This window comes from Bombus vancouverensis, chromosome 13 (genome assembly GCF_051014615.1).
Source record: "Bombus vancouverensis nearcticus chromosome 13, iyBomVanc1_principal, whole genome shotgun sequence".
In the NCBI taxonomy this organism is placed as follows: Eukaryota; Metazoa; Arthropoda; class Insecta; order Hymenoptera; family Apidae; genus Bombus; species Bombus vancouverensis.
Genome location: NC_134923.1, coordinates 1,383,396 through 1,409,864, shown reverse-complemented (window position 1 = coordinate 1,409,864; position 26,469 = coordinate 1,383,396). Strand labels below are relative to the sequence as shown.

Below are 26,469 nucleotides of genomic sequence, written 5' to 3'. Positions count from 1 at the left end.
ACGATAGTAATTTGATTGGGGAATAAGTCGAAACATTTCCGTTAGGTCTGAAGCAAAATGAGCAGTTGAAATGGTAAACGATGTATGCAAGAAATGAAGATTTCTTAATAGAGAACACGCACTTGCAGTTTTACCATCCGGAGTGACTCATAAATACAAAATATTCGAAGACTTATTTTTATTTTTTGGCAGAATAACAGCATTTTACTTCCTTTTTAGGATGATACTGTAGGCTTCAAAGGTATTCAAAGGAATTCAAAGGAATTCAAAGGAAAGGATTCAAAGGAATCAAAACAACATTTTTCCCTAAGCAAGAATCGTTCAAAATTATAATTTGGATATGTTGCTTGAAAAATTACAAACTGTTTTACCACGATTCCTTTGATGTGCTAATTCCAACCATGACATTTTACTTTGCTTCGTGATCTCAAATGATCGTGTTACAAAAAGATTAAACTCGTTTTTCTTTAATCGCAAACAAGTATGTTATATAATATACGTTTCTTTGAATCCTATGAAATCACCATGTAATCCATGAACATACAAAGCCCGTTTTTTCCAGCGTCTTCTTTCGTCGCACATTTAACATGTTATTTTCAGCACAGACTAAATATCGTAAATTAGCAATTCTTTCGATTACATTACGGTACATAAAATATTATACAATAATCTTTTTTTATTACAAATCTCTGCACATAATAATAGATATACGCATAAAGTGGGATCATAAATAATTTCCGACTTTACTATTACATACTTACATTTGGATAAGTATACATATACCCTGTATGTCCTTTATGTCTATGAAGTATCACAACCTAAGAAACGTACGTTATTAATTTCTATGACAATTTGCCATTTCCTTGGCAACCTATCAATTCCACTTTGTGAGGATCTTGGGTTCGTGATGAAAAATATTTCGAATGTGCAGAATGTATTCTACTCGTATTTCAAAGTCCTTTTCTCGTTCGAGAATATTGTGCAGACTCGAAGATATGAACATTTGTTGGCACCAAGGGGACGAATAATACATATCAAATGGATACATACGAGATGTAATTTTTCCAATATATTCGATATTAACACGGGATTCCCATGCGCTGGATATTATTCGATGTCTAACTGTTACGAACCACGTTGAATAAGAACAGGAAAAGAATATTAAGTTTTAAATATCAATTCGTAAATGTCGTTTGCAAACTGAAATTTAATATGCTTCTGTTTTACGACCTCTTCAAACTAATAATTACCCCTGTTGTGGCTAGATCGATAGATGCAACCCCATCTGATATTTCAATTTACAACTTCATTATCCGAAAGTAAACTTAAAGTAAACTTATTGAACTTTTGACCGTTCGCGGGGAGACGCGATCTCAAAGAAGCGCGCCAACAGGAGTCGTAAATTTCCGTTTCCGACGCCACGAATCGTTCGATCCCTTATTTCTTTTGGGATAATAAGGGTGGTTGAGTGAATATAACGCTGCTATTAACAGGTTATTATATATTTTGACTTATCCAACAACTTCAATGTGATACAAGATTACGTATATGGAATGACAAACTACGAATAAGTACCTGAGACTCGGTTCGTGTTGACGACTGTGATGACGTATCTTCTGTCGATTGACTGTCTTCGACATGTGGATTCTGCGACTTGACTTCTGACTCTTGCTGTTGCCTGAACTGTGTTTTAACTCGAGCTGGTTTTAACTGACTATTCGCTCTTATGTTATTACAGAGGAAAGCACGGCATGGGTGTGCCCTTTGAACGAAGAAGGCGGTTTCGTTGTTCATACTTTTCGTCAGGAAAGTGAGGGTAACGTTCCAAAATGTCCATAGGTTATGACCCACGTTAATGAATGATGATAGGAGGAGGAAACCTCCTACCAACGTTGCAAATAGGTGTCATTGTTCATGGGAGAAACCGGCTTTTCCGTTAGATAAATATCCACTTTTTCCGTTAGGCAACTATGCGCTGTCTCCGTAATTTTTAAGAGCGCATAATAAACCTAAGGACTTTTCTAGGAACCAGCCATAAACCGAAAACTCTTCTAAAATTAGAAAGTCTTTCAGGACAAACAGATTAAAATAAAAACATGTGTTGTAGCAATAAAGTTAAAAAGTTAAAGTTTTATGATGGGTCCATAGGTTTATTGAGGGTCGGAATGACGGTACGTAAACCGTTGGCTGCCAGGCAACGAGGGGTGGAGTGCAGATGTCTCACGCGACATAACAGTATCTCTACCATTGGATAAGAAGTATTGATTATCTGCTTACTTGCATCTTAGGTGTGTTTCTAATTCGTTTTCTCTTTTCTCATTTCAACCGTGCGTTATACGTTGTGCAGTGAATCGTTTCTTAGCAGCGATTGCATACGTACGTAATAGATTTTCAAACTCGATTTTCTCCAAAACTAAGCCTGGGACGAAAAAATTTTGTTCCATATTTTCTTCCTATTTTTTTTAATGGGGAAACATTCTATGTCCACTTTGTACATGTTAATTGGATGGATGCCATATAGCATTTGTCATTTTGTTTGAATCAATTTAAAAATCCTTTTTAATAAGCGAATTTTTCAATACTATTTATGTTCCATATCTTTATTTACAACACTTAAAAAATGTTATATCTCAAAATATGATGGTGTATAAAATTTTCAATTGAGTAACAGAGAGTATTTGCTTATGGATATATTTGCAACACAAATTCATAAATTTACTAAGGCATTTAACGTAAGAACCATTTTTAAAGAATTTTAAGGTATCTTTATTTCTAAATTACAAGTTTCTACCTTATTAATTTTCCAGTTTCCTAACCACGCTTTATACTTTATTCGCTCAATGTCGCTCGTGACCAGAAAATAGTTTTTCAAAGTTAAATGGAGGATATAATCGCTTCCAGACATAACGAATTGCGGAGTTCTTTAACTTGTCGGAATATCTTTCATGTTCGCAAATTTATGTTATCATAATATGTATGTTACTCCATTATATACGTAGTCCATCTCATCCACCATGGTTTACACGCATCAGGACAGCTAGACCCTCTTGCACAATAACTTGACAAGACACAAAATCCAACGAACGATATTAGTAAATTGACAAGTAGCAAGTTATAGATTATAGATATATATAGATATATATACATATATATACATATATATATAGATATATATATACTAACTCCTGTAGCCGTCCCGGTAGCCGTCTCCTTCGAACCTCCTCCATTATCCTCTCCCACCTTAGAGTGTTGAAGGCGTTCTTCACATCAAGGGCGACCAGAGCACACACCAGGCCCTTCCTTCTGCACTCTTCAGCAACTGCGACCGTCCTATCCAGGGCTTCAAGAGCCCCCCTCCTTCTCCTGAAGCCATACTGGTCCCTATGAAAGGGATCCTGACCAACGCTTCTCTCGATTAGCATTTTCAGCGTGTGCTCCCACACCTTACGCCTATACGCCGATGAAATTATAAGATTTTTACCAGGCTTGGGTATTAGTACTACCGTAGCCTGCTTCCATACCGCCGGTATTTTTCCATGGGTATTTATTCCGTTGAGCACTATAGGGGCACACTAGGTCTTTGCTCCGCCAATAACCTCACCACCTCAAAGAGCTCATACAGGATTACCTCCACTCTATCTCTTCCAAGGGGATCCATTGGCGCCGACCAGATCATCTTCTCCCTCACTACACGATACGGCCTGCCCCATGGATCCTGATCTAAGGTGGCACAGTAAACATTCCAACGGTCTCTGTCCCGTAGCTCGCCACACGCAGACCCTATTCATCGAGTAAGATGATTCCCAGATGTCGATGCGTCTCCGCAGTACATGTTCAGCTAGCCCGAGGGCCCGTTATAAATCTTAAGATTTAGCCAACTAAAGTCCTTCAAACAGACAAACAGTCTTTGTCCCAACTACGGGAAAATAGGGGAGGCCTATTTTTCAACGAGCGGCGTCTCCCACTAGCAACTTTCCCTCGAGGGCGGCTAGCATCTTTTTCTAACCACCGATATGGAGATTGATCAATTAGCAGCAACGCCAATTTCCCTTACTTTCTGAACGAAGGCTATCCTCGACGAATCCGATGATCTCGTGTCCTTTGACACACCCCATTATAGTTTTCCTCTGTGGCATCATCGGGTCGGAAATTCGTTCTCTTGCGATCTCGTCGACGGAAAGAGTAACCCCTTACGATCAGTGAATATTACGCGTCCCACTTAGATTTTGTGAGCACGTTCATCTATCATCCCGTCGACTGCGGATTCGTTATTGGACCTAGGATGATTGTCATTAGTTTTTCGGGTATCTAATTACCACGGTTACTTGTCCAATTCTATAGTAATCGCATTTGCACTAGTTAATGTCTTTCCTATTGCATAACGACAATGTGTAATCCAAATGAAGATTCGTTTCACGCCCCTAACCCTAATTCTAATGTAAATCCGACATATATAAATTGAAACTCTAATATAAAAGTTTGAGAATAAAACATTCACTGATTTTTGATACGTATCACACAGTTGTATTGTACTTTAATGTTAAGATTTTAAGACTTTATTCCAATTAAAAAGGACATTTACAGCTTTTTAAATTATCAATCATTTTTATTGTATAATTAACAATAATTCAAACAAAATATAATAAATAGAACAAATTGAAATACAATATGTAAAACTACTTACATTCTTGAGCTCCTGCAGAGGCTTTGTCCTCTTGAGAGATGCACTGTCTCTAGTACCGAAAAAGAGTGTTCAAAAGAATATGAAGCAAGACCACATTACCGCGACCGCTAAAATTATAACCGGCGAACAAGAACTATTGTCCCGTACAAAATTGTTTGATAAAATTGTATTACTTTCTCGTGTGATTATTTAATTGGATTTAATCAAAACGTCCGTGATTTGAAAATATTGAAAAATACTTTTGCAGAGCAAGCACTGCCAAACAGACCCAACCAAAACAGAGCTAATATTTTTATAAAATTGAATTTTATAAAAAACCATAACGGAAGCTCGTGGCAAACACGTCCGCACGTAACGAAGTCTCAAGTCAAACTGAACTTAGCCCAACCTAACCCAACCTTTTTTGCGCGAGGAGGGGAAAATGCATTACGTATACCCAGTGACCCGCGTCAACGGGTTATGTGAGACGCGGCAGATGGTAGTGCCATATTCACAAAAACCCATCCTCTTCCTAATACTTCGTAGAGTGGTGAGTCTCGCAGGCACCAGTAAATAAGCATTACTTCGGCGAGACACCATTCGATGCATCAACTCCTTGTACAGTTAACTCACATTATTCTCTTCGATAATTGCTGCTTGCAGTCACATTTGCTCTTCTCCTGACCCGATTATTTGCGATTTCCTGTGCTTGCATGGATTTCATCACCATCCCACAAAATTCCCGGAACTTTCCTCAGATATGGTCGTTAACCGAGACTAATGCGATTACATTATTCGCATTGAAGATATCCCCCAACATGTTCTCAATCGTGGTGCGCTGAACTGCCCATCTAGGACACCTTAATAACACATATTGGGTGTCATCTGGCCTCGAATTACAATCCCAACACTTATTGTCAGTTTCTTTGTTAATTCTGACCCTGTAATTGTTGAAGATCCCATGCCATTCAACATGTGCATGGTGAAGTGGTCGATACTCCTCTTCCTCTTCCGAAAGGTGGCTGCATAATCGATCAGCCTCCTCGTCCAGTTATTGGTGATGTAATTGGACCATACCGTTCTGCACTCCTCCAAAGCTTCCTCTTCATGCAGCTTGAGGTGATCGAGTATCACCTCCGGATCCTCGAGGTCAGGTCGGACTAATTCCTTGACCTCAAATACTTTACCACGCGTCGTGATATGATTGGGCATGGTCCCCGTCAGCACGTACAGCGCCGCGTTCGAGACTGTCCTGTAGGCCGTCGAATTACTTATTAGGGCACTGCTCTGTGAGAGTTCTTTCACAAACTTTGTCTTTCCCAGCGCATCCACCTACACTGCGGAGGCGTATAGCGTGACCAACTCCCATACCTGGTAGTACAGCTTCCTGCAGGCATTAGAGGGGCCATTTGTTACGTCGTATGGAGCATCTGCACCCAGCCGACGTTACCTGGCAGCCAGCGGCCGACCTACCTTCTTCCCGACCCTCAATAAACTCAAGGACCCACCATAAAACATCAACTTCTAGCTTAATTGTTTCCACATGTTCCCAAGCAATCTATTGTAATATCGTAAAGTAATTCCAATTAGAAATGAGTTGAAAATAGAAAAACCGTGTACGTCGTCTTTCTGTGGTTCGTTTACATTTAAGAGTGCCTACGTGACTAAAGGCACGTAGTTGGTAGTTCTTACATAGGTATGAGGGAAACAATAGATAACGTTAGAAGAAGGACGGTTTCGCTATCCAAGGCGAATCGAAAAGTGTGCGTGTTTGCGAGAATCAGAGCTAATTGAGTCGTTGAAGAGTAAAGTCGTTAGAGGTAATCGAGTCGTCGAAGAGTAGAGTCGTGAAAATTGATAGATTTGTTAGAGAGAGAGTGTGTGTGTGTTAGATTCGTTGTGACGAGGGTGGTCAAATAACTGTAAAGTTATTTGATATAGATACGAGTATTGTATTTAGTTTCCGTTAAATAAATATCGTTTTCTGTCCAATTTATATTTGTATATTCAATTTAATATTAATAAATTGTAAGTAATCGGGAAAATAAATTCTATCTTAATTTTCCGATATTACACTATTTGTCTAGAAGTATTTTCGGTTTATGTCCGGATTTAGGAAACGTCCTTGATTTTATTAGGCTCTTAAAAATCATGGAAAAAGCAGGTAGACTGGGAAAACCCAACACATGTCCACCGAAAACGACTAGTTTTTCCCAGGAATGAAATCATCCCCGACCCACGTTGGTGGGAGACTTCCTCATCTTCTTCTGCATTCGCATGGGTCATACCCAATCGGCATCGCGGACGTTTACCCTCACTTCATTGACGAAAGGTGTGAATAACGAATCCGCGTTCTTCGTTCAAGGGACACACTCATCCTTAGCTTTCCTCTGCCACAGCATTGTCACCGAACAGCACTGATTTCCCATCCTTCGTACAGTCAACATCCTTGGACCGGGTATACACCCATAGATCAGCAACTACTTCTCCTGTGATATCAGTCAAGTCAACTACTTCTACTGCGACATCAGGAGAGTCAAGTCAACTACTTCTACTACGACATCAGCAGTTGAAGTCAGTCTTCACCAAGGATCAGCTCAAGTCAGTCTTCATCAAGAAGCCACTCAAGTCAGACGAATACAGTCAGTCGATAAAACACATCATCATTCGCGACAAAACGAACAGAGTCTCAGGTCGTACTCATTCGTAGTCAGTTTATATCAACCATTCACTTGTATTACACCGAAGTTGTTGAATTGTGGAAAAATATAATACCTGTTAACAGCAGCGTTATATTCAAGTTAACTACCCTTATTATCCCACAAGAAATAAGGGATCGAACGATTCGTGGCGTTGATTAGTCAATCGTAACGGGAATTTACGACTCCCGTTGGCGCGCTTCTTCGAGATCGCGTCTCCTCACGAACGTGCGAATTTACACCATTTACATTCGGTAACAGCCCTCTGATGGCCCCTACAATATCTTCCACTCTAGCACAAACTGCCTCTATGTGTTCATAAAAGTTCCTCCTGGTGTCCAATACCACGCCTAAGCATTTCACCCTTTCGTGTGTGGCCAGCGACTTTCCTGCAAGAGTTACATTAAAAATCTTAGGAACTCTCATCCTCGTCAATGATAAAATTTCAATCTTCTCCGTTGCTATCTGTAGACTCTAATTCTCACTCCAGTTGATGATCGTTCTCATGTGAAGATTCAGAGTACTCTCCACACTTTCCTTTTTATTCAGGCCTACCACGATAGTGTCGTGTAAAATTAAGGTAAAAAGTAAGGAACTTGTTAATTTCCGAAAAGGAGATAAAGTTCTTTTTATTTTTTACTCAATTTATACAATTTTTTCGGTTCGCGATGATACACTTTCGATACTTGGATTAGTTAAGAATTTTTTTATTAGACTGACTGGATGATTTTGAAGGGAGCATTTATATTCTTCCATTCGTTGGAGTGGGAGAAGGTTTTGTTTATACTTAGTGTAAAATTCGGAGAACGGCTGGAGTGATCGAATGCCACTCAGGCGGCTGAGAACGGGTGCTGACCGGACGGTCACACGCGATAAGGCGTTCGGAATTTGGGTTTGTTATATACAGTTGCTCGAATTTCGTCTGTGACAATAGCAAGGTCGTCTGCGAACGCAATGGCTCTCAAATTGATACGATTGTCAAATATGGCCAACAAGCCATCGTAAACTAAGTTCCACAATGAGACCTGAGGAACTGCTGCAAAAATTTTCCTCTTGATCAGCCCACTGGGATTGTCCAAAACAACGACTCAATCCTTCAAGTAGTTCGCGAGAACCCTCGTCAATTTATAAGAGAGGCTCCTACGCTGCGCCTCCTTAAAAATGACCTCCCATTGCAAGGTGTTAAAGGCATTCTTAACGTCAATGCACATCATTAAGCAAATTAGCCCCTTCTTCCTATCCGTATCGGCAAACTTGCTGACCTAAGATATGGCTTCGATGGTACCTTTCCTCTTGCGAAACCCGAATTGATTTCGGTGAAACGGATCCAAACTCAATTCCTTTTCAATGGCCGACTTAAACGTATTCTCTCAGATATTACTAATCGCCGGTATAATACTGATTGGTCGGTATGACGAAGTAAGCCTTGGATCCTTTCCAGGTTTGTTTACTAAGATCAACCGGGTCACCTTCTATTTAGCTGGTAATCTTCCGATCTCGTATATAGAGTTGATCATGGCAAGCACATCCTGCGCTCTATGCCTAAAGATCAACTTGATAGTTGGCCCCGGGACCCTGTCTATATCGACGTCTATTTCCTCTTCATCCGAAACACTCGTATCCTCTAATGAAAAGAGATTCGCAATGATGCTTACAGCCTGCTCCCTCCCAAGATTCTCGTTCGGCATACTCGTGCTCAGCCTAGTTATGACCCTCTTATATGGCAGGCCCCACGAATCACGTGAACTCTTATCAGGCCAGCCTCTTACTCCTGAAGATCGAAGCCTAAGCTCTTTCCTCTCTTCTTGTAACCAACCCCATCTGTTCGGCACACTTCTCGTTCCTTAGTCTTGATCTCTGCGCTACCATCCTCTTCGTAAGGGTCTCCCCCAGGAGCCGCGTGATCTCATTGTTCCACCAATAATTCGGCTTCCTACTCCGCCTAGGGGGAATAACATACTTGAGCGATATCTCACAAGTTTCCTCGTTGATCCTGTTCAGGGAATTCTGATTTTCCGTCACGCCTGTCCGAGCTCCTAATAACTTAAACTTCCTGACGTCAAAGTTATTAACAAACATCTCAGGCACCATGTCCTTCGTCGAGTACCTAAAATGCCCCCTACTCGCAGGCACAACTAAACCTTTAAATTCATGCAGCACATAACTGTGATCCGAACAGAAATTGCTCGCAGTATCTAAGGCCATACTTCGGCCAATATGAAGCTGCTTCTATATATCTATTATTAATATACGTCTTATCCTCAACAATATTTCCCATCCACCAAAAATTCACGGAAAACCGCTCTTGCCCTCCTTACAAATGTAATATCATACAGGAACTTCCGGGCAGCCGATTGTATCAGGCCGACTGTATCGAAGATCTACAATAATTTTTCCATACTTGCAGATTTTTTCCCAGCACGCTATTTGGCGAGTAGATAGCTGTAACTATATAAAATTAATTAAAATAATTTTAAACCACGAGAAAGTTTCCGAAATACAAAAAATATCCAATGTAACGGCTCAACCACGATGGAACCCACAACGAGCAAACTCCATATCTACCAATAAACAAGAGATCCATAAAGTGGCGACCTCTTGCCAAAGTTGCGAGTGGACATCGAACACTGCGCCTGGAGACATACCAAACCGTACAAAAACATGACGTATCGAGAACCAAACTTCGCAAGCCGCCATTTTGTCGGGAACTTTTTCTCAAAAAATTACTCCCATTCCCAAAGGAATCGTTTTAATTTTATACTGAAACGTTACGTTGACTTTAGATTGTCCTATTTTCATTATGCTATCGGTAAATATTAAATTACATTGTTCATTTGGAGATTGAATTATAGAGGGTCTGCCTATTACGTCGCAAAGTACATAAATTTCAATTTCTTTTGTGATATGGCTATATATTAGTTCTCGGCTATTAGTGGAATAAACGTTACGTCTTCGATTTTGTAAGCAGCAAATTTACAAATATCTATCTTTCTGCTAAAGTTGATGATTTCTGACGCACAATGGTGAATGGATTTCTTATCGTGTATGATTTGTGTTTGTTTGCACATTGTGATTCATATTATTATGTTATAATTTTGATCGAGGTATTCATTATCAACGTTCGTGTATGTATATTGTTGTGTAAAAAGTATTGGATGTTCAACTACTGGTGCCAGAAATGCATGGCATCTTTTTATTGGTATAGGGCATACTCGTACTATAACCCACGTCGAATCTGTTAGCAAAAGTACGGTTATTTTAAAGAAAACTTTACTTTTGACAGTGAATACAGTTAGCCTTGATATATCTAGAATGAATTGATAATTTTAGTATTTCGTTTCTAATGCTGTTACAAAGGTGATGTCCTAATGCTTTCTTATAATTTTCGATAAACAGTACCTGATCGATAATCTGAGGGCTAAAGATTCCTGCTTTTCCCATATTTATAGCGTTGCATATCTCATCGAATTGAATCTGTTATTAGTCTCCCTCAAGTGGCATTGACCATATATTCGTCAAATTTTACTCTTACTTCATCGATTAATTTAATACTATAATAACTTCAATAAGCAACTGTAGTTTTAAATTCGTTTCGTTCCTTCTTCGATCATTTTGCCCTCAGCTTTTTTCACTTCTGATACTTCTTTATCTCTTGCTATCGTTAGATTTTCTATCTCTTTTATATATGTCGGGTTTACATTAGAATTAGGGTTAGGGGCGTGAAACGAATCTTCGTTGGGATTAAACGTGTCGTTATGCAATAGAGAAGACATCGACTAGTGCAAATACGATTATCATAGAACTGGACAAGTAACCGTGGTAATTAGATACTCGAGAAACTAATGACAATGATCTTAGGTTCAATAACGAATCCGCGGTCGACGGGATGATAGATGAACGTGTTCACAAAATCTAAGTCGGACGCGTAATATTCATTGGTCGTAAGGGGTTACTCTTTTCGTCGATGAGATCGCAAGAAAGAATGAATTTCCGTCCCGATGATGCCACAGAGGAAAACTATGATGGGGTGTGTCTAAGGACACGAGATCATTGGATTCGCCGAGGAAAGCCTTCGTTCAGAAAGTAAGGGGAATTGACGTTGCTGCTAATTGTTCAATCTCCATATCGGTGGTTAGAAAAAGATGCTAGCCGCCCTCGGGGGAAAGTTGCTAGTGGGAGACACCGCTCGTTGAAAAATGGGTCTACCCTATTTTCCCGTAGTCGGAACAATGACTGTTTGTCTGTTTGAAGGACTTTAGCTAGCTAAATCTTAAGAGTTATAAGGGGCCCTCGGGCTAGCTGAACATGTACTGCGGAGACGCATCGACATCTGGCAACAATCTTAGTCGAAGAATAGGGTCTCCGTGTGGCGAGCTACGGGACAGAGACCGTTGGAATGTTTACTGTCGAGTGTTACAACTATTTCCTTTTTAAGGAGAGCTATAGAATTACTCCATGCCTTTGTTAGACAAGGCGTTCATCCCGTGACCGCGGCTACGTTCGGCGACTGGCTGTCGCCTCGAGCCCAAGCTCATTATCACAACTCTCGAACAATTACAATCGGATTGAATAACTAGAATTGTTTAATTACAGCTATAGTAAACTCTAGGTTACAATGTTGCGGGATTATCCAAAATTCCGAAGGCTCCGGTGTTCTTTCATCTCCGACATATATGTATTTCCTTAACAAATGTTGACAAATACCTTCACATGAATCTTTGATAAATGATGGAAAATGTCTTTTAGTAGTGTAAGGACATGAAGAACATTTGTAGTACCATCGTACTCGGAGTCAAGTTGACCAATACAGAATTTTGCAATGTATGGAGTAGCTGGATGATATTGCGGTGGGTTTTCACCTTTCATGATATCAACTCCTATAATTAACATCATAATATTAAAGTTCATCAAAAATTGTCCAATTTATTTGAATAATTTCTTTATTCAAATTTGTGCTACCATTTAATATGGCACATATTCCATGTTGTGCTGATTGTCTTAATTTTGGTTTATAGTGTATGGTAAATGATAAAATAACATCCAACACTTGCATCGTAGATGAACTAGACCATGTGGCTGCTTCTTATGCTCGAAGGAGCACAGATAAACACTGAATACACCGTGAAAAAAGATAGATAGTATGCCTTGGTGTAATATTTAAAATCATATAGAGAAATAGAATGAAAAATGATTTACATGTCGAAGTATTAAGTATTGTTCCGACGATGCATATTTAACAAGGATACGTAAGAAAATTCCACTTGCAGCTCGAAGTTGGATATTTAAAACATTTTTTGGGACAGTTTTTAGGCCCATGCCTAATAACGAGAGCGTGGCTACGATTGACGTATCCGATCGTTTTGTTGTATCTAGCTCCCACTTAGTCCCTAATACTCTAAATGCTTTTTCTTTCGTACATTTTATTATATGATCCCTTATACGGTGATCAATGATAAGATAAAATGCTGTCTTTACTTGTCCTTTCACTATATCCTTTCACTATATGTTTAGCATATCCTGTCGGACTTGACACACCCCTAAAAATATTATGAGCTGGTGTTCTGCCAGGTTTGGAACTTGCATCTAGTTCTTTCCAAACTATTCCATCGAGCCCAGTTTCGATACGTTGTTTCTTTACTCCAATCTTACGTTCTGCTGTGAATGATAATTTCTTTCTTTTTTGCCCTGGGCGTGAAAGCTCATTGATAATATTCTCGTCTTCATTATTGCGGTCTAACTATGATTCGGTTGTAAATAGCTTTTCATGTATTTCCATGCTGTTTTCAGTTGCTGAAGTTTCTTGTTCATCGCATACTGAACAATCTTCTGCTATGCCCGTTATTTTTAATAATTTTTTTTTGCAGTCTTGACATTTTTAGGGTAAATATTTATCACAGAATAACACTATGTACGGAATACAAAATTATTGTCAAATTTTATATGCTTTACTATTTCTTTTATAACCACTTTACACAAAACACTCCGAGATACTTTCCGTCTGAGTTATAGAGATAACAAGTTTAGATGTCGACTGATTCACTAAGAAACCGACACGTATTCTGGTCGAAAGAAAGATACCAAGTAAAAATATAGTCTCTGACGGCGATATTTATATGAAAATATTGATTGGTACTGGCCATTTTCCATCAATGGTTGTCCGAGGGTGGAATTGACCGTTGAACATGGGAAAACCCCACTTTTTCCGTGTTTTTACCGGAATGAGCAATAGCCCTAAAATACTCTTCGTCTTTTAAAATGTTTGTAACAATTGACAACAAAAATTCTAAATTTTATGGCGGTTCCTTAGGGTCATTATATGGGACTGAGTGGCCCTCTTGATCGAGGGATGAATTATGGTTTATGACAAGGTTACGTGTGTAACAGTTGTTATCATTTGTTATTACTAATTTTGTTTGTCATCTGACTTTGGTATCGCCTTTTCTTTGTACTGATTGTATTTATCTTGAGAATAAATAGAGTATTCCATCGAGCGGTCAAATTGACAAGGCAAAGTACAAATTTTTCTTGGAAAAGAAAAAAGCAAACTAGAAATAAATACTGAAAAATATATTGTATGCATGTTTTAGGAAAAGTCACGAAATATGAAGCGATTTGATAACGTTTAAATATGGTTAAATTTGAGTAGAAGTTTTGGAAGCGGTCTAAAAGACCGCGTCGGTAAGTTTAGTGTTAAATGTGACGTTTACGGGACTATCACGAATTAGGCTTTCGAGCAGTGGGAGAAGTCGGCGAAGATATTTTAAACTGTAAAGGAATACGATTGTAATGTGTTGACAAATATTATATAATGCTTATACATTGGACCAGTCCGAGAAATTCCTGCGACGCGAAAAATTTCAAGAGGCCGTAGCGCGGGAGAGCGCTGGATGTGTTCATCATTGAATTCCCCACAGTGGTTTTTTTAATTAGTACGGGTAAAAACATAGCGAGCAGGTTTAGATCACGGTGAGTATTACGTGATTGCTGAATATTCAACCGACTGAGAGAACATATCAAGTAAAACAAATGCAATGTCACACAGAGGGGCGATTCAATTAACTAGTGGCTTTAACTAACCTCACATAATCTTGTTTTGTCAGTTTGGTAGTTAGGTGATTTGTGTACTGTTCTACACTGTACGTGGATTAAGGAAACATAGTTTCATCCTAGTGCAAGAGACAGTGAATATCTTTTAACACTTATTTTCCAAGCACCATTATAGTTATCTAGACATAGTTAATGTTACTAGTTAATAAATCAATAGTCTCGCTATTCATTTCTGATGGAATCGATGGGTCAAAAACATAAGTGCATTGCATCGCTTTTCGCAGGGATGAAATTCGAAATGATACTAATCAATACTATCGTAAAACTCAGAAAAGAGCAGTCTGGCTAATTTCCGATTATGGAACTTGCAGTCTGGCAACATTCCTTAGATGTTCCTGATTTTTTTAAATTCGGGTTGATTCCAGAACGAGCTGCACTTATTTCCGCAATAATGAACATTTTTGTACTAATTAATGTTATTATGAAAGAAGTAAAAAACTTGTCCGGTTGATGTACAACGTTGGACAATAATTCTAGCAATATGTCAAAGGTTTTAAAAAAAAACTTAGTACAGATATGATGATAATTTATATTATCAAATCAGGAAAAAAGCAGCTTGGCTCTTGTTAGAAGTCATTAAAGTATTCCCAGGCTAACTGAAAGGCGCACAACCCGTAAATATCTAAAAATACAAAAAAATATGTTAGATTTTGCATTTTTAAAGCCGTTAGTTTCAGAATGTAATTAAATGTACTTGAGTTCATTCTTAAATATTCATAAAACTTTCCAAAACAATTTGTTATTTTTTTGTATGTGGCAGCTGTCACGTAAAATAACACACAAAAAAATAAAGAAACAAATTTAAGATGAAAAATAAAAAAAGAAACTTTATTTTTTTCTAACACTTGGTTTTACAATTTGCTTCCGAGCTCTAAGCGTGACTTTTAAAGACTGACTCTTACAACTCGAGTTCCGACGGGTTCGGATAGTTTTCTTTTGTCACCCTTTAATATCCCCATTATCCGCGCGTTTGTTAGGTGTCGGCGACCGTTGTCACGCACGCCTTCTTCTAGAACATTCGGCGAAAAGACCGTTGGGATATCGATGGCTCATTAGGCACTTCGGCGATATACATTGTCGCTGAGTGCCGCCACATCTTTATCTCCATCATCAGTCCATCGGGTTTGAAGTGTGCCGGTCGTGACACGACACTCGATGACGGAACTTTCCGACGTCTTTGTGACACAAAGCGTAAGGCTGACATGCTTAATGTGCCGTCGATATTCCTACCGTCCTTCCGCCGAATATTCGGAAGAAATCGTACACGGCAACGGTCGCGGACGTCTAACGAATGCGTGCGTAGTGGGGATATCGAGGGGCAACAAAAAAAAGAATCTGTAGAGGATGTTGATTGAGTTGCTGTTTAAATGACGAGATAACTCGAAGTTGAAAACTGTCAAGTAGATTTTAAAATAATAAATAAATAAATACAGATAATGTTCGCTAAGACGTTCGTACTAACGGATTCACTAAAGACAGTGTATAAATCGCTAATAAGATTGCTCGAGACTGACTGATAAAAACTGATCGCCTAGCGATCGCGTACGTTTATTCATATTGGTCGGGGGAGTACCGGAAAATTTCAATTCGTCTTTGTTTGACAGTTGCATGTAGCGGCGACGTTGTTTTACCCGGAGTTTATTATTACATTATGTGTATCCTAAAGATATTGATACTCCAAGGCAAAACAACAACATGATTTGAATTGTCCTCTAACTCATTTGTCGCTACATTAAATTTATATATCTATGTTTTGAAACATTTCAGTTAAATCTGGTGTGCACTTTCTACTATCAAAGAATGTATACACTGCTTTCTCTGGAATGTATCATTGCATTGCAAGTTAATTTTCACATATGTGCGCTAAAATTGATAAAAATTCGAGTACTCTATGCATACTAATGTTTCTTAACTCATTTAGTAAAACAATACTTACATTGTGCTCAATGTGGAATTGTATGCTTTGGTCTAGATTCATCACCTGATTCATCGTCGTCAGGTTCACCATCCAAAACGTAAGTGGTTGGACCTTACTGTTTGGAGCCATATTGTGGCTAAAATATTGAATGAATAATAGCTTATGCTTTAATAACAGAAGAATACTTTGATATTGTTTATAATGTTACCTGTGATGTAATCATCTGATGCTTAGTTTTCATTACTTCATCTGCAGCTTGTCATTGATCTCTTAATTCGGCTTCTTTTCGTCTTTCAGCTTTCTGTTCGCGACGCCTTTGTTCAGCTAATGTTCGCTGCGCTTCATCTTGTTTTTGTAAACGTTGTAAACGCTGTTGCTTTTCCTGTTTTCTTCTTTCATCGACATCCTTATTCTCTTTTGCTAATAGAATTTTTTTGGCTTTTGCAACCGACTTTTGTGCTAATTTATGAGCAATCGCTTTCTCTGCAATGTTTGCATTTTTCGAAGCTTCTGTTTGTGCAGCAGCTCTAGTGTTTCGTTCTCGTGTTTTTGTTCGAGTTATTCTAGTTGGTGCATCAATATCAACAACAAGTTTTGGGGTGTTCACGCCTACCTATTGAAATGTCTCAATTCCTTCTTTTACAGATACCTTGATATATGGATCGAATAGAGCATTCGATTTATACGTGTTTCTTATTTCCTGGAATCCTGTAATTGTATTCTTTTCCTTCGAAGATGGTTTTGTTGGAGTATTAAGTATTGCATCTTCGCTCGATGTCATAGAGCTGTTCTGCCGCTTTTGTCGTTTTTTAATTTCTTGTTTCTTAATATTTGCTTTAGACTTTTTCATTTCAGGGGATGACTCATCTTCTGTGAGTAATTAATCAAACTCTTTGTTTGTCATCGCTTCTTTTAGCTGCTGCATCTTCTCCTGCAAAGTTATTGACGACTACTAGCCAAGTTTTTATTAATTACTACAGTTTCGTTTAATTTTATTGGTGATAAAGGTTCTAAAATTACGGTAGCGTTCATCATCTTCTGCGTATAAGTAGAATTGATGTCCATCGTGGAATTCATAAGAGGAGTTAATATCTCAAGTGCATCCTCGCACATTGAAAGTTCTTCAATATCATTTCCTGTTGGTGCAATTACTGTATCATCAATAATATTAGAATATTTACCCTTCGTGTTTTCACTCCGTGAAAAAGTTCTCTTTATATTACTATTTCTTGTTGTCATTGAAGATTTTAATGGTTCAATCTTTTCTGGCTGTATTGCATTTTCTTTTATAAAAAGATGATCCTGTGAATGTATCTGTGAAGTACCCGCGACCCTCCTTGAAATTGTTTCGCTTAAAACATTCTTTTCTGTTTTAGTATGTTTTGTAGGGCCTTTTGTGTTTTTTTCATCTGAACTACTTCTAGCACTTTCCTTTTTTTTAGATCGGCTTCTACGTTTCCTCTAAAAATTTAGAATATATTTAACAACGTTATAATAGTAATTATATACACAATGTACATACATCAAGCAATTAGATTTCAACATATTACTTAACCGATATCAAGCATTATTAGGTACTATATATAAAAGTTAGTATTGATTAGTAACATAACATTTGGGGTAAGATTAAAAGTATTAAATTTCACCATAATATGATACAAACATTTACATTGCTGTCATCGTCAAGAATTAAGGACCTTCGTGATTTTGCAACAAGTGACATTGACTGCTGCTTTTTAATATTAATTGCAGCTTTTCTTGAAGCCTCTCTTTTCGTTCGGCCAATTGTTTCTACCACATACCCAGTTTTTATATCTTTATTTTTTGTTTTATCATGTATTGCAGTAGAACCTGATACTGTATTATCGTTATTGATAATATCATTTTCTGGGATAGTCTCTATACGGTGATAATCTTTTTTCTTCAAAACTTTCGGCGTCTTTGCCGTTGAAGGGCCAGAGGCTGTTTGTGGTATTTCAACAATTAAACTATGTAAATAATCCACAGTATCTTCAAACTGGTCGTTAATAAATTTTTTAACATCCAAACAATAATAATGTGTATTCGATATATCTTTGGTAATCATTGCTTTAATCTCATTCTTTGATCTATTACCCATATTTAAAATCTACAAATAAATTCTTTATAAGTATTTAATATATACATTAAACTATACTTTTAATTGTTAATAATACTTAAATAATAAAAATAATAGTTGAAATTATGACATATATAACAATTAATACAAATACATTGTGTTTACTTCTATTAAGTTAGAAGCATATGTAAATTATTTTTCAAAAAAAAATATTTATATGAAACAATAATAAAATAATGAAGTAACGTTGAGGATAGAATCTAGTTTAATTATACATATATGTCGGAGAAGAGTCAAGAACAGGGTTGTGGGCGTTTGATGGACCTCCCTTGGAGTTGGCCATCGTCGCGGTGGCGCGCGCGGATGCGGTTTTCTCGCACGCGAATGAACACTCCTGACGCGGCAATCAACAGCAGCGGTGTATAACTCGTAGTGCGAACGCCGCGGGCCTTAGGTCCGGTAACGAATCCGCGGTCAACGGGAGGTGAGATAGACTGACACTGACTCGAACGTGTATTACTCGCGGATCAAGCGGTGTTGGTCCCTTCGTCGATGAGATCTCCCGAAGGAATGAATGTTCGTCCCAACGTCACCACCGAGACAACCTCTGGTAATGTATCTAGGTACGCCAGCTCCTCCGATCGATTGGTCGATTGGTCGATTTGGGACAAAAGCTGCCTGTCCGTTTACAAAAATCTTAATTGCCGAAAACCCAGGTTTTATAGCGGGTCTCCGGGCTGACTGGGCTTGTGCTGTGTACGTGCCTCCACGTCTGGTATTCATTGTCCGAAGGGACCGTTGGAATGTTTTACTGTCAAGTACCTCTATGGGTGTTTTTTTTTAATGAGGGTCATACTGTAACTCCGCGCCTTTTTGGACGGAACGCCCGTCCCGTTGACCGCGGCTACGTTCGGCGGCTGATGGTCGCCTTGAGCCCAAGTTTACTATCACAAATCTCAAACAAGTACAATTGGGCAGGATGACGGCAAATTGTTTAATTACGACTGTAAACTTTAATTGCAATTTTACGGATTTTCCCGAAGTTCCAGAGAGACGGCTCCGGCGTCCTTTCATCTCCGACATATATACCCTTTTAACAATTCCGTTCTTATCAATTTTATTAAATTTACAGTGAAGTTTACAAATACACTAATGTCAATGAATATTAACGTATATGTTTATTATTACACTAATAAAAAGTACTAATGAAAGTACTGTAATGTGAAATACAATATACTTTAATGGAAATAAAATAAGTAAATAGCGAAGTATTTATTAATATTATTATATAGTATATTATATTATTATAATATTTATTAATATTTACTTACCTTTTACGTTTGCATAAAAACTACAAAGTTGTAAATATAAAGTTTTATAACAGAAATAAAGCAAGTCACAGAAATTAGTGTCTTTTAATGGCAAAATGCGTTAAAGGAAGGGACACAATAATCTTCGTTTCGTGTCACAAGCGAAATTGTGCCAGTTCTGGTCCTTGAAAGTACATGTAGCGGTACATAAGCTAGAGTTTGAATTTGAATTTTGAGAGCTAGAATTTGAATTTTCCGATTCTCCCCCGACCAGTTTATACTATACCAATTTATATACCAAATAACAGACGCAATCGTAAAGAGTTCAATTATCGATCATGTAGTGGATCGTGTGAAGATCAATAATTTAGAATACGAGAAATTGCTGCTGCAGCCCGCCAAATATATTTAGAATAAATAAAATAAATAAGAACAAATATAAATACCGTCAAGAGACGCTCGTACAAATGTATTCACAAAGTTAAAGTATGATCGCTCGCGGAAAACTCGATAACTATAACTCGGATAATGACTCGGATAGTAACTCGTAAACGTTGATCGTTAATTCGTAGATATTCGGTATATACTAACCCGATCGCGATCGCGTCCGTTTATTTATACTGGTCGGGGGGAGTCGGAAAATTTGAATTCATCTTAGATCGATGGTTGCCTATAACGGTGACTTTGTTTTATCGGGAGTTTACTTATCGGTATGTTTCGTGCGTCAAGGCAGTGTTCGTATTCCGAGGCACAACAACAACATGAGTCGCTCTCGATCCGCCTCGTCCTATGACTCATGTGCCGCTACAGCACCCTCCTACCAGTGATAACATTATTAGGTTGTATTCGTGAAAAAATTATTTACGCTATTTCCTTGGTCGTCGCTATTTTAAAAGCTGAACGTGTCCGACAATTTACGACTCTTACCCGAAACCTACCTGCAACCAATCGGTAAAACGGACTCTTCACCCAGACCGCGTAACGTACCTATTCCTGGTGTTTTCTTCCGCGGTTCGGTTGTTGTTGTTTGCATCACTTTCGTCGAGGGCGTTCGTTTTTCCTACCGAAATCAGTACGTTACGAGATTCGGCGGTTTTTTCCTCTAAGTCGTCCGGTACTATAAACGCGGGGTTTAATCGGTCTATGGAAACCGTTACGTCGCGATTATTTATTTTAATACTATAATTCTTTCATCTCTTTTTACAACTTCAAACGGCCGTCGTATTGCGGCTGTAAAGGGCCTCTTATCGCGTCATGGCGCAAGAAAACATACGGCGATAATTCTAGTTCTTTAAAAATGAAGATTTTCTTTTCGCCATGACGCGTCACTGGGTATGGCCTGACCTTTTCCATCCGTTCTTTTAGCGTTCACGAATTCCGAGTTGGTCCGCTGCTTGGTTGCTAAGAAAAATTTCTCCGGCAATCGTATGCCGATGCTGTAAATCATTTCGGCTGCCGTTTAAAGCAATCTATTCTCCCGGGCGCGCCATTTTTCTCTAGAATTTAAATCATATCCGATGTAATTTGATTAGTCGAACAATTATCAATTTCTATAATTGTATCTTTACGTAAAATAATTTTCTGTTAGAGCCGCGGTTGTAAAAATCACGATTGAGATATTTATACAATGGTGTACCAACTATAAAAAACATTTTTCGCAAAATCAACATAGTCTTAATAGGGTTGTGAGGTACAAAAACGACGTTATTCTAAGCAAATGCTACTTATCCGCGATGCAGACGTATTTGACAACTATACAAACTGTGTGATTCTATTGGAAAGAAAACCTTATGAAACTTCTGTTTGAAGAAACCTGATTGTTTGGATATGTCCGTTCCTTTGTACTAGACAATCAAATGTGAGCATTTATCTAATTAGGCGAATCAGTAGCAGCAGTGTTGTCCCCTTGTACAATTTGTCTAACCCTTACCCTTAACCAATCCCAAGCCCCTGTGGGTTGCGAGTTGCGAGTTAGACCTAAAAAGGAATGCTGTCCATTGATTGCCAATGTGTGTATTTACCAAAGATGGTATTTACTAGGATGTGGATTTATATCATGTTATTTTTATTGAGAATGCAGAGACGAGGATTTAATAACTCAATTGACCGCAGACGTACTATTCCGACCGTAAAGTAATTTCTCAACTTTAGCCTCTGACTTTTTCAGCGAAAAGACTAAACATTAAATATTAAGATAAAAATAATAATCGGTATTCCGTGTTATTAAACTGAACCAAGTTTAGTCAAGACTTAACATTTTTACTAAAACGAAACTGGTGATTATCAAAACTCGATATTGTAAAGTTTACTAATATAATAATAATAAGTAATAATAACATTGTATTGTTGTATATACATGTGATTAATGTTACACATCTCGTATGTATGTACGTAATATGTTATATTATATATGTCGAGTCAAATTCCGAATCTGGGCCCGAGTCGTCCTCGTGGCGGGGGCTTGGGAAAGGTAAGGATTCTTCACTGAAGCTATCCATTTTCTTACACTGAAGTTACTTTTATTGACACACACAAAAATGTTACAGAGTTGACACAAACTCACAATGATCACACTGTGGCGGATCGATATCAATAGGACGCCGACAGGTCGAGGCATCAACGCGGCGCAACACCTCCCAACACTAGAAGGCTACGACGACAACGAGTCTGTCTAACTCGCTAGCGGTCGAATATACGAGCGATTGATACAAATACCGCACCTAGCGAGACTCCCTCTACTAAAGGCAGGGACTACCGGGCATAGCCTTACTGATGAGTCCACCGGTAGTCCCGGGACGAAACGCAAAACTCTCTTTTCATTCGCCACAACACACTCGCGACGCTAGTGGCAATGGTCTTAGGTTCGATAACGAATCCGCGGACAATGGGATGGTAATCGTACGCACTCGCAAAATCTAAGTCGGATTCTTTGTTAATATTCACTGACCGTAAGGCGTTAATCTTTTTGTCGATGAGGCTTCGGCTTTCCTTTCATCTCCGACATATATACATACACATAATTTTTTAACTCCTTATAGCAATATTGTTTAATTGTCCTGTATGTGTACAAAATGATACTGGTAAATATTAAGAAAGTTGTTTCCATGATACGTCTCATGCCAGTGTGAATACCAAAATAAAGAAAGTAATTAAACAGAAATCGTTGAAGATAGAAAATGCAACGTGTTACGAGGAACGAAGCAAAAAGTGCTGGCTGCATTAAATTAAAATAATAAAAAACTCTCGGTGTCTCAACTTCTTATAAACATGTGCGTGGCAAATGGCTGGCCCCCAATATCTCTGCAACCTGATGCGCATTGCAATTGCAGCCAGTCATGGATGAACTATCGTTCCCATTATCACGAATCGTTCTCTGCCGATATATTTAGACATTTCAAATCAAATTCGACAATCCGAATTACCAAAAAATTCAAATTTTCAGTGGTAACAATTCGTTAAGATAAACAAGAACGCGTGTGAATTATTAAGTATACTGTATGCAAACCATACTGTAATATTAATAGTATGAGCAGCAACAGGGATAAGTGCAGTGTTTCAAAGTTGTTGTTTAAACAGAAGAGCAATGCTTCGAAGAGATTACGATTTCCTAAAAGCTAATTAAACAAAAGCTTAACATTTAAATCTTATCATTGTAAATGGAAGAGGAAACAGTGGGATGGAATGTGTTTTTATCTGAGGTTGAGCAAACAGCTTTTGGGAGGATTGGGCGCCCGTCTGGCGGATGAGGCTTCCGATATGATAGTGAGGATCGAACGGGGACTTTTACGGTGTTGTTACTCCCAACCACCTGATCCATCAGGTACAACAACCTCTTGCGAAGCAAATTCTTCGCGCGCCACATTGTTTGCGCATTCTTTCGTATACTTTTATACACATTGACTGTAAGTACCTCAAAACTTAGCGCAATCTGAAAATAAGTACGAAGTAAGCGATATATTTTTAAACTTTGACGAGGCGGGGTGCCCCATACTGAGAGACCAACGGATGGCCGAGCTTTGTTGTTTATTCGACCGAGCCTTGGATTAAACGTCAGTCCGTGTATTAATTTCGAAGAGTTCGGGTCGTTTGTAGTTCTTCTGTCGCAACTCTCTAGCAACTTCCCTCTGTAGCAATTTTTAAATATCGCGAGAGGTTTCTTCAATAGCTTTTTCCCAGCGATTGATTATTTATTGGTTTTTAGTAGATTTCAATTTTGTACGGATGGACTAAAATTTTAAACCTATCTACTAACAGTGTTCGTTATAAATTGTTTAGAATTCTGTATTCGATATTACAATCTAGATACATTGCATACAAAAAAATTCTAGCTGATATTTATTCCTGATTCCTGATATGTCTTCCTTCAGTCCTTTCTTCGAATTCAAGATTGGACGGCACTGAGCGTACTCAATAAACCTGAAATTTGTGTATAGTTATATTGCCAGGTAATGAATAGAATGAGATTCGACGATGATATGTCGGCGCACATTCTTCTGAGAAATGTAATTAAAATTTTTCCGATAAAATTGCAGATAGTTTGTTCACTTCCTGAGTGAACGTGAAGGTTTTACGAAAATAGCAGCCTTAATTGGAGACCCAAAACAAAACGTGTCCTTAAACACCGCGATTCGTCGTCAGGCGAGTCTCTCAGACACCTCCGTATAATTGCTGCCATTGCCGTATTTTTAAATATTTCTCCATGAAAATTTTATGCAATATTCTTCGAATGTCATACTTTAATGTACTATTGGTTTTAATAAAGAGATTCTAACTGTGTCGTCACAAATAATTCATAAAAACATGCCTTATTTTTGTATGAATTAACCTTAGCTCCCCCTTAATGGATGTGGTTGTTGCCGTTTGTTGTGTCGCATATCGAGAGAGGTATGCGGCTGGAAAGAAGATTGAGAGGTTCGTAAACGATGAGAAGATTTTGCGAAGAATAGGGTTCTCGGATGCCATGCGATGTTTGGTTAAGATTTTTTTTCGTGGTTCTGTTATTGACTCTTTTAAAGAGCTTTGGAACTGAATGGTGGGCGGGTTGTCTTAAGTGCGGGCGCGTTCTTCTCTGGACGTGGATTTCTTCGAGAGTATACGTCGTGTCGAGATTCGGGAGTTCATAGAAATTGAAGGAGAATACACCATTGAATCCGAAATTGTCAATAGAGTCAGTACTGATACTATCGATGTTCAAATGAGTGAAGGTTTTCTCGACACTATCGTGAGTTACACACGTAGGAAGTATGTTGGTAAAGAAGAGGAGCGTACCGAGCCGACGCGTTTGTTACAAACTGAGATTGAGAAGAACTTCGATATTCTTCCTCCGACAAAACCGATTGAGATAATTCCGGAGGAAGTAGTTGGACCAATAACATCTAAAAAGAAAAGAAAAGAAAGTGTGTTCAGTTTCCATAAAGTAATGGCGACACGTTCTGTGGCTAGTACAAAGGAATTGACGGTTGCGCGAAAGGAGTCGTTGGTTAAGACGTGTTCTGCTGAGGAAGTAGTTAAAATGTCTGGTGACGGCCACTGTTTGTTTTGGTTACTCGGTTACCATCTTGGTTTGTCGGCAACAGAAATGCGTAGGAAGTTATGGAAGCTGTGTACTGATGAGGAGAAGGAAAAAATGCCGTTTATTAACATCTTTGACGGTTCTTTGGAAGGACAAGGCAAAACTGATTTTATACGCGTATTTTCTCGTGGTTACTCTGTTAATGTGTGTGTACATGGTATAATGGACGGAAAAAATTTCGTAGCTGAGGATTACTCGCACGAACGGAAATATGAGAAAACGACTCATCTGCAGTGGACCGTGGTGGGGCAGAGTGGTTGATGTGATACGGGAGGTTGCAAATAAAGATGATTGAATAAAAAGGTGAAGCTTAAAAACAACGCAAACTCCTGAGGATTAATTAGCAGGCCACTTCGGAGGACACCGGGTAGGCCAGCAAAAGATTAAGGAGAGAGCCAAGCAATGGGCCGAATTACGAAGTCAGGGCCAAGGGGTCGCTGACGAATCAGAACGAACACCTTAGGCACCAAAACCACATTAGCACGAGTAACTCAGAATATAGATGTGACGTGCAGAAGGTGACATGCCCAACCGGAAAGCCCAGAACATGTTTTAGGGTTATGTCAATTTACGTATAATTACAATTTACTATGTCAATTCACTCACTGGACTCCGGATAAAAAGGCGCCATGAAGTAAAAGCCCGCCTCGCCAATAAATTAAGAGAACAGTACTTTATTTGTCGAGCCCACAGTGAAGGTTGGAGATAATCGGTAGAAACCGGAGCATGGTGAAAAATGACGAACGGATTCTCGTTGTCGGCGTCACCATCCGCTACGACAACAGAGATTACTTCCTTAAAGCGCAGGTGAAGATCGGTAAGTACTTTCCATATCTGAACCACCTAAAAGCAAAATACAGTATAGATAATAGAGATTTTACCCGTGGTCTTGAGCAGTAGAGGAGCTATAATACCAAAACCCATTAAAATTACAACGGAAAAGTGAAATGAAAACAATTGTTATGAATGCATTAAAAAGCTCCAATGAGTTGTTTAAGAATCTGTTCAATGTAATTTTAGATGAATGAGCAAAATATAATTATTTATTTATTAATATTTATTTTGAGTGATAAATTATTATTGTTATTTATATATTGACAAT

The 26,469-nt window shown here is 38.5% G+C and overlaps 1 pseudogene; it reads right to left on the bottom strand.

Annotated features, from left to right (window-relative positions):
* Positions 1–16,207: 16,207 nt before the first annotated feature.
* On the bottom strand, positions 16,208–18,506 carry LOC117162572 (uncharacterized; annotated as a pseudogene).
* Positions 18,507–26,469: the final 7,963 nt, after the last annotated feature.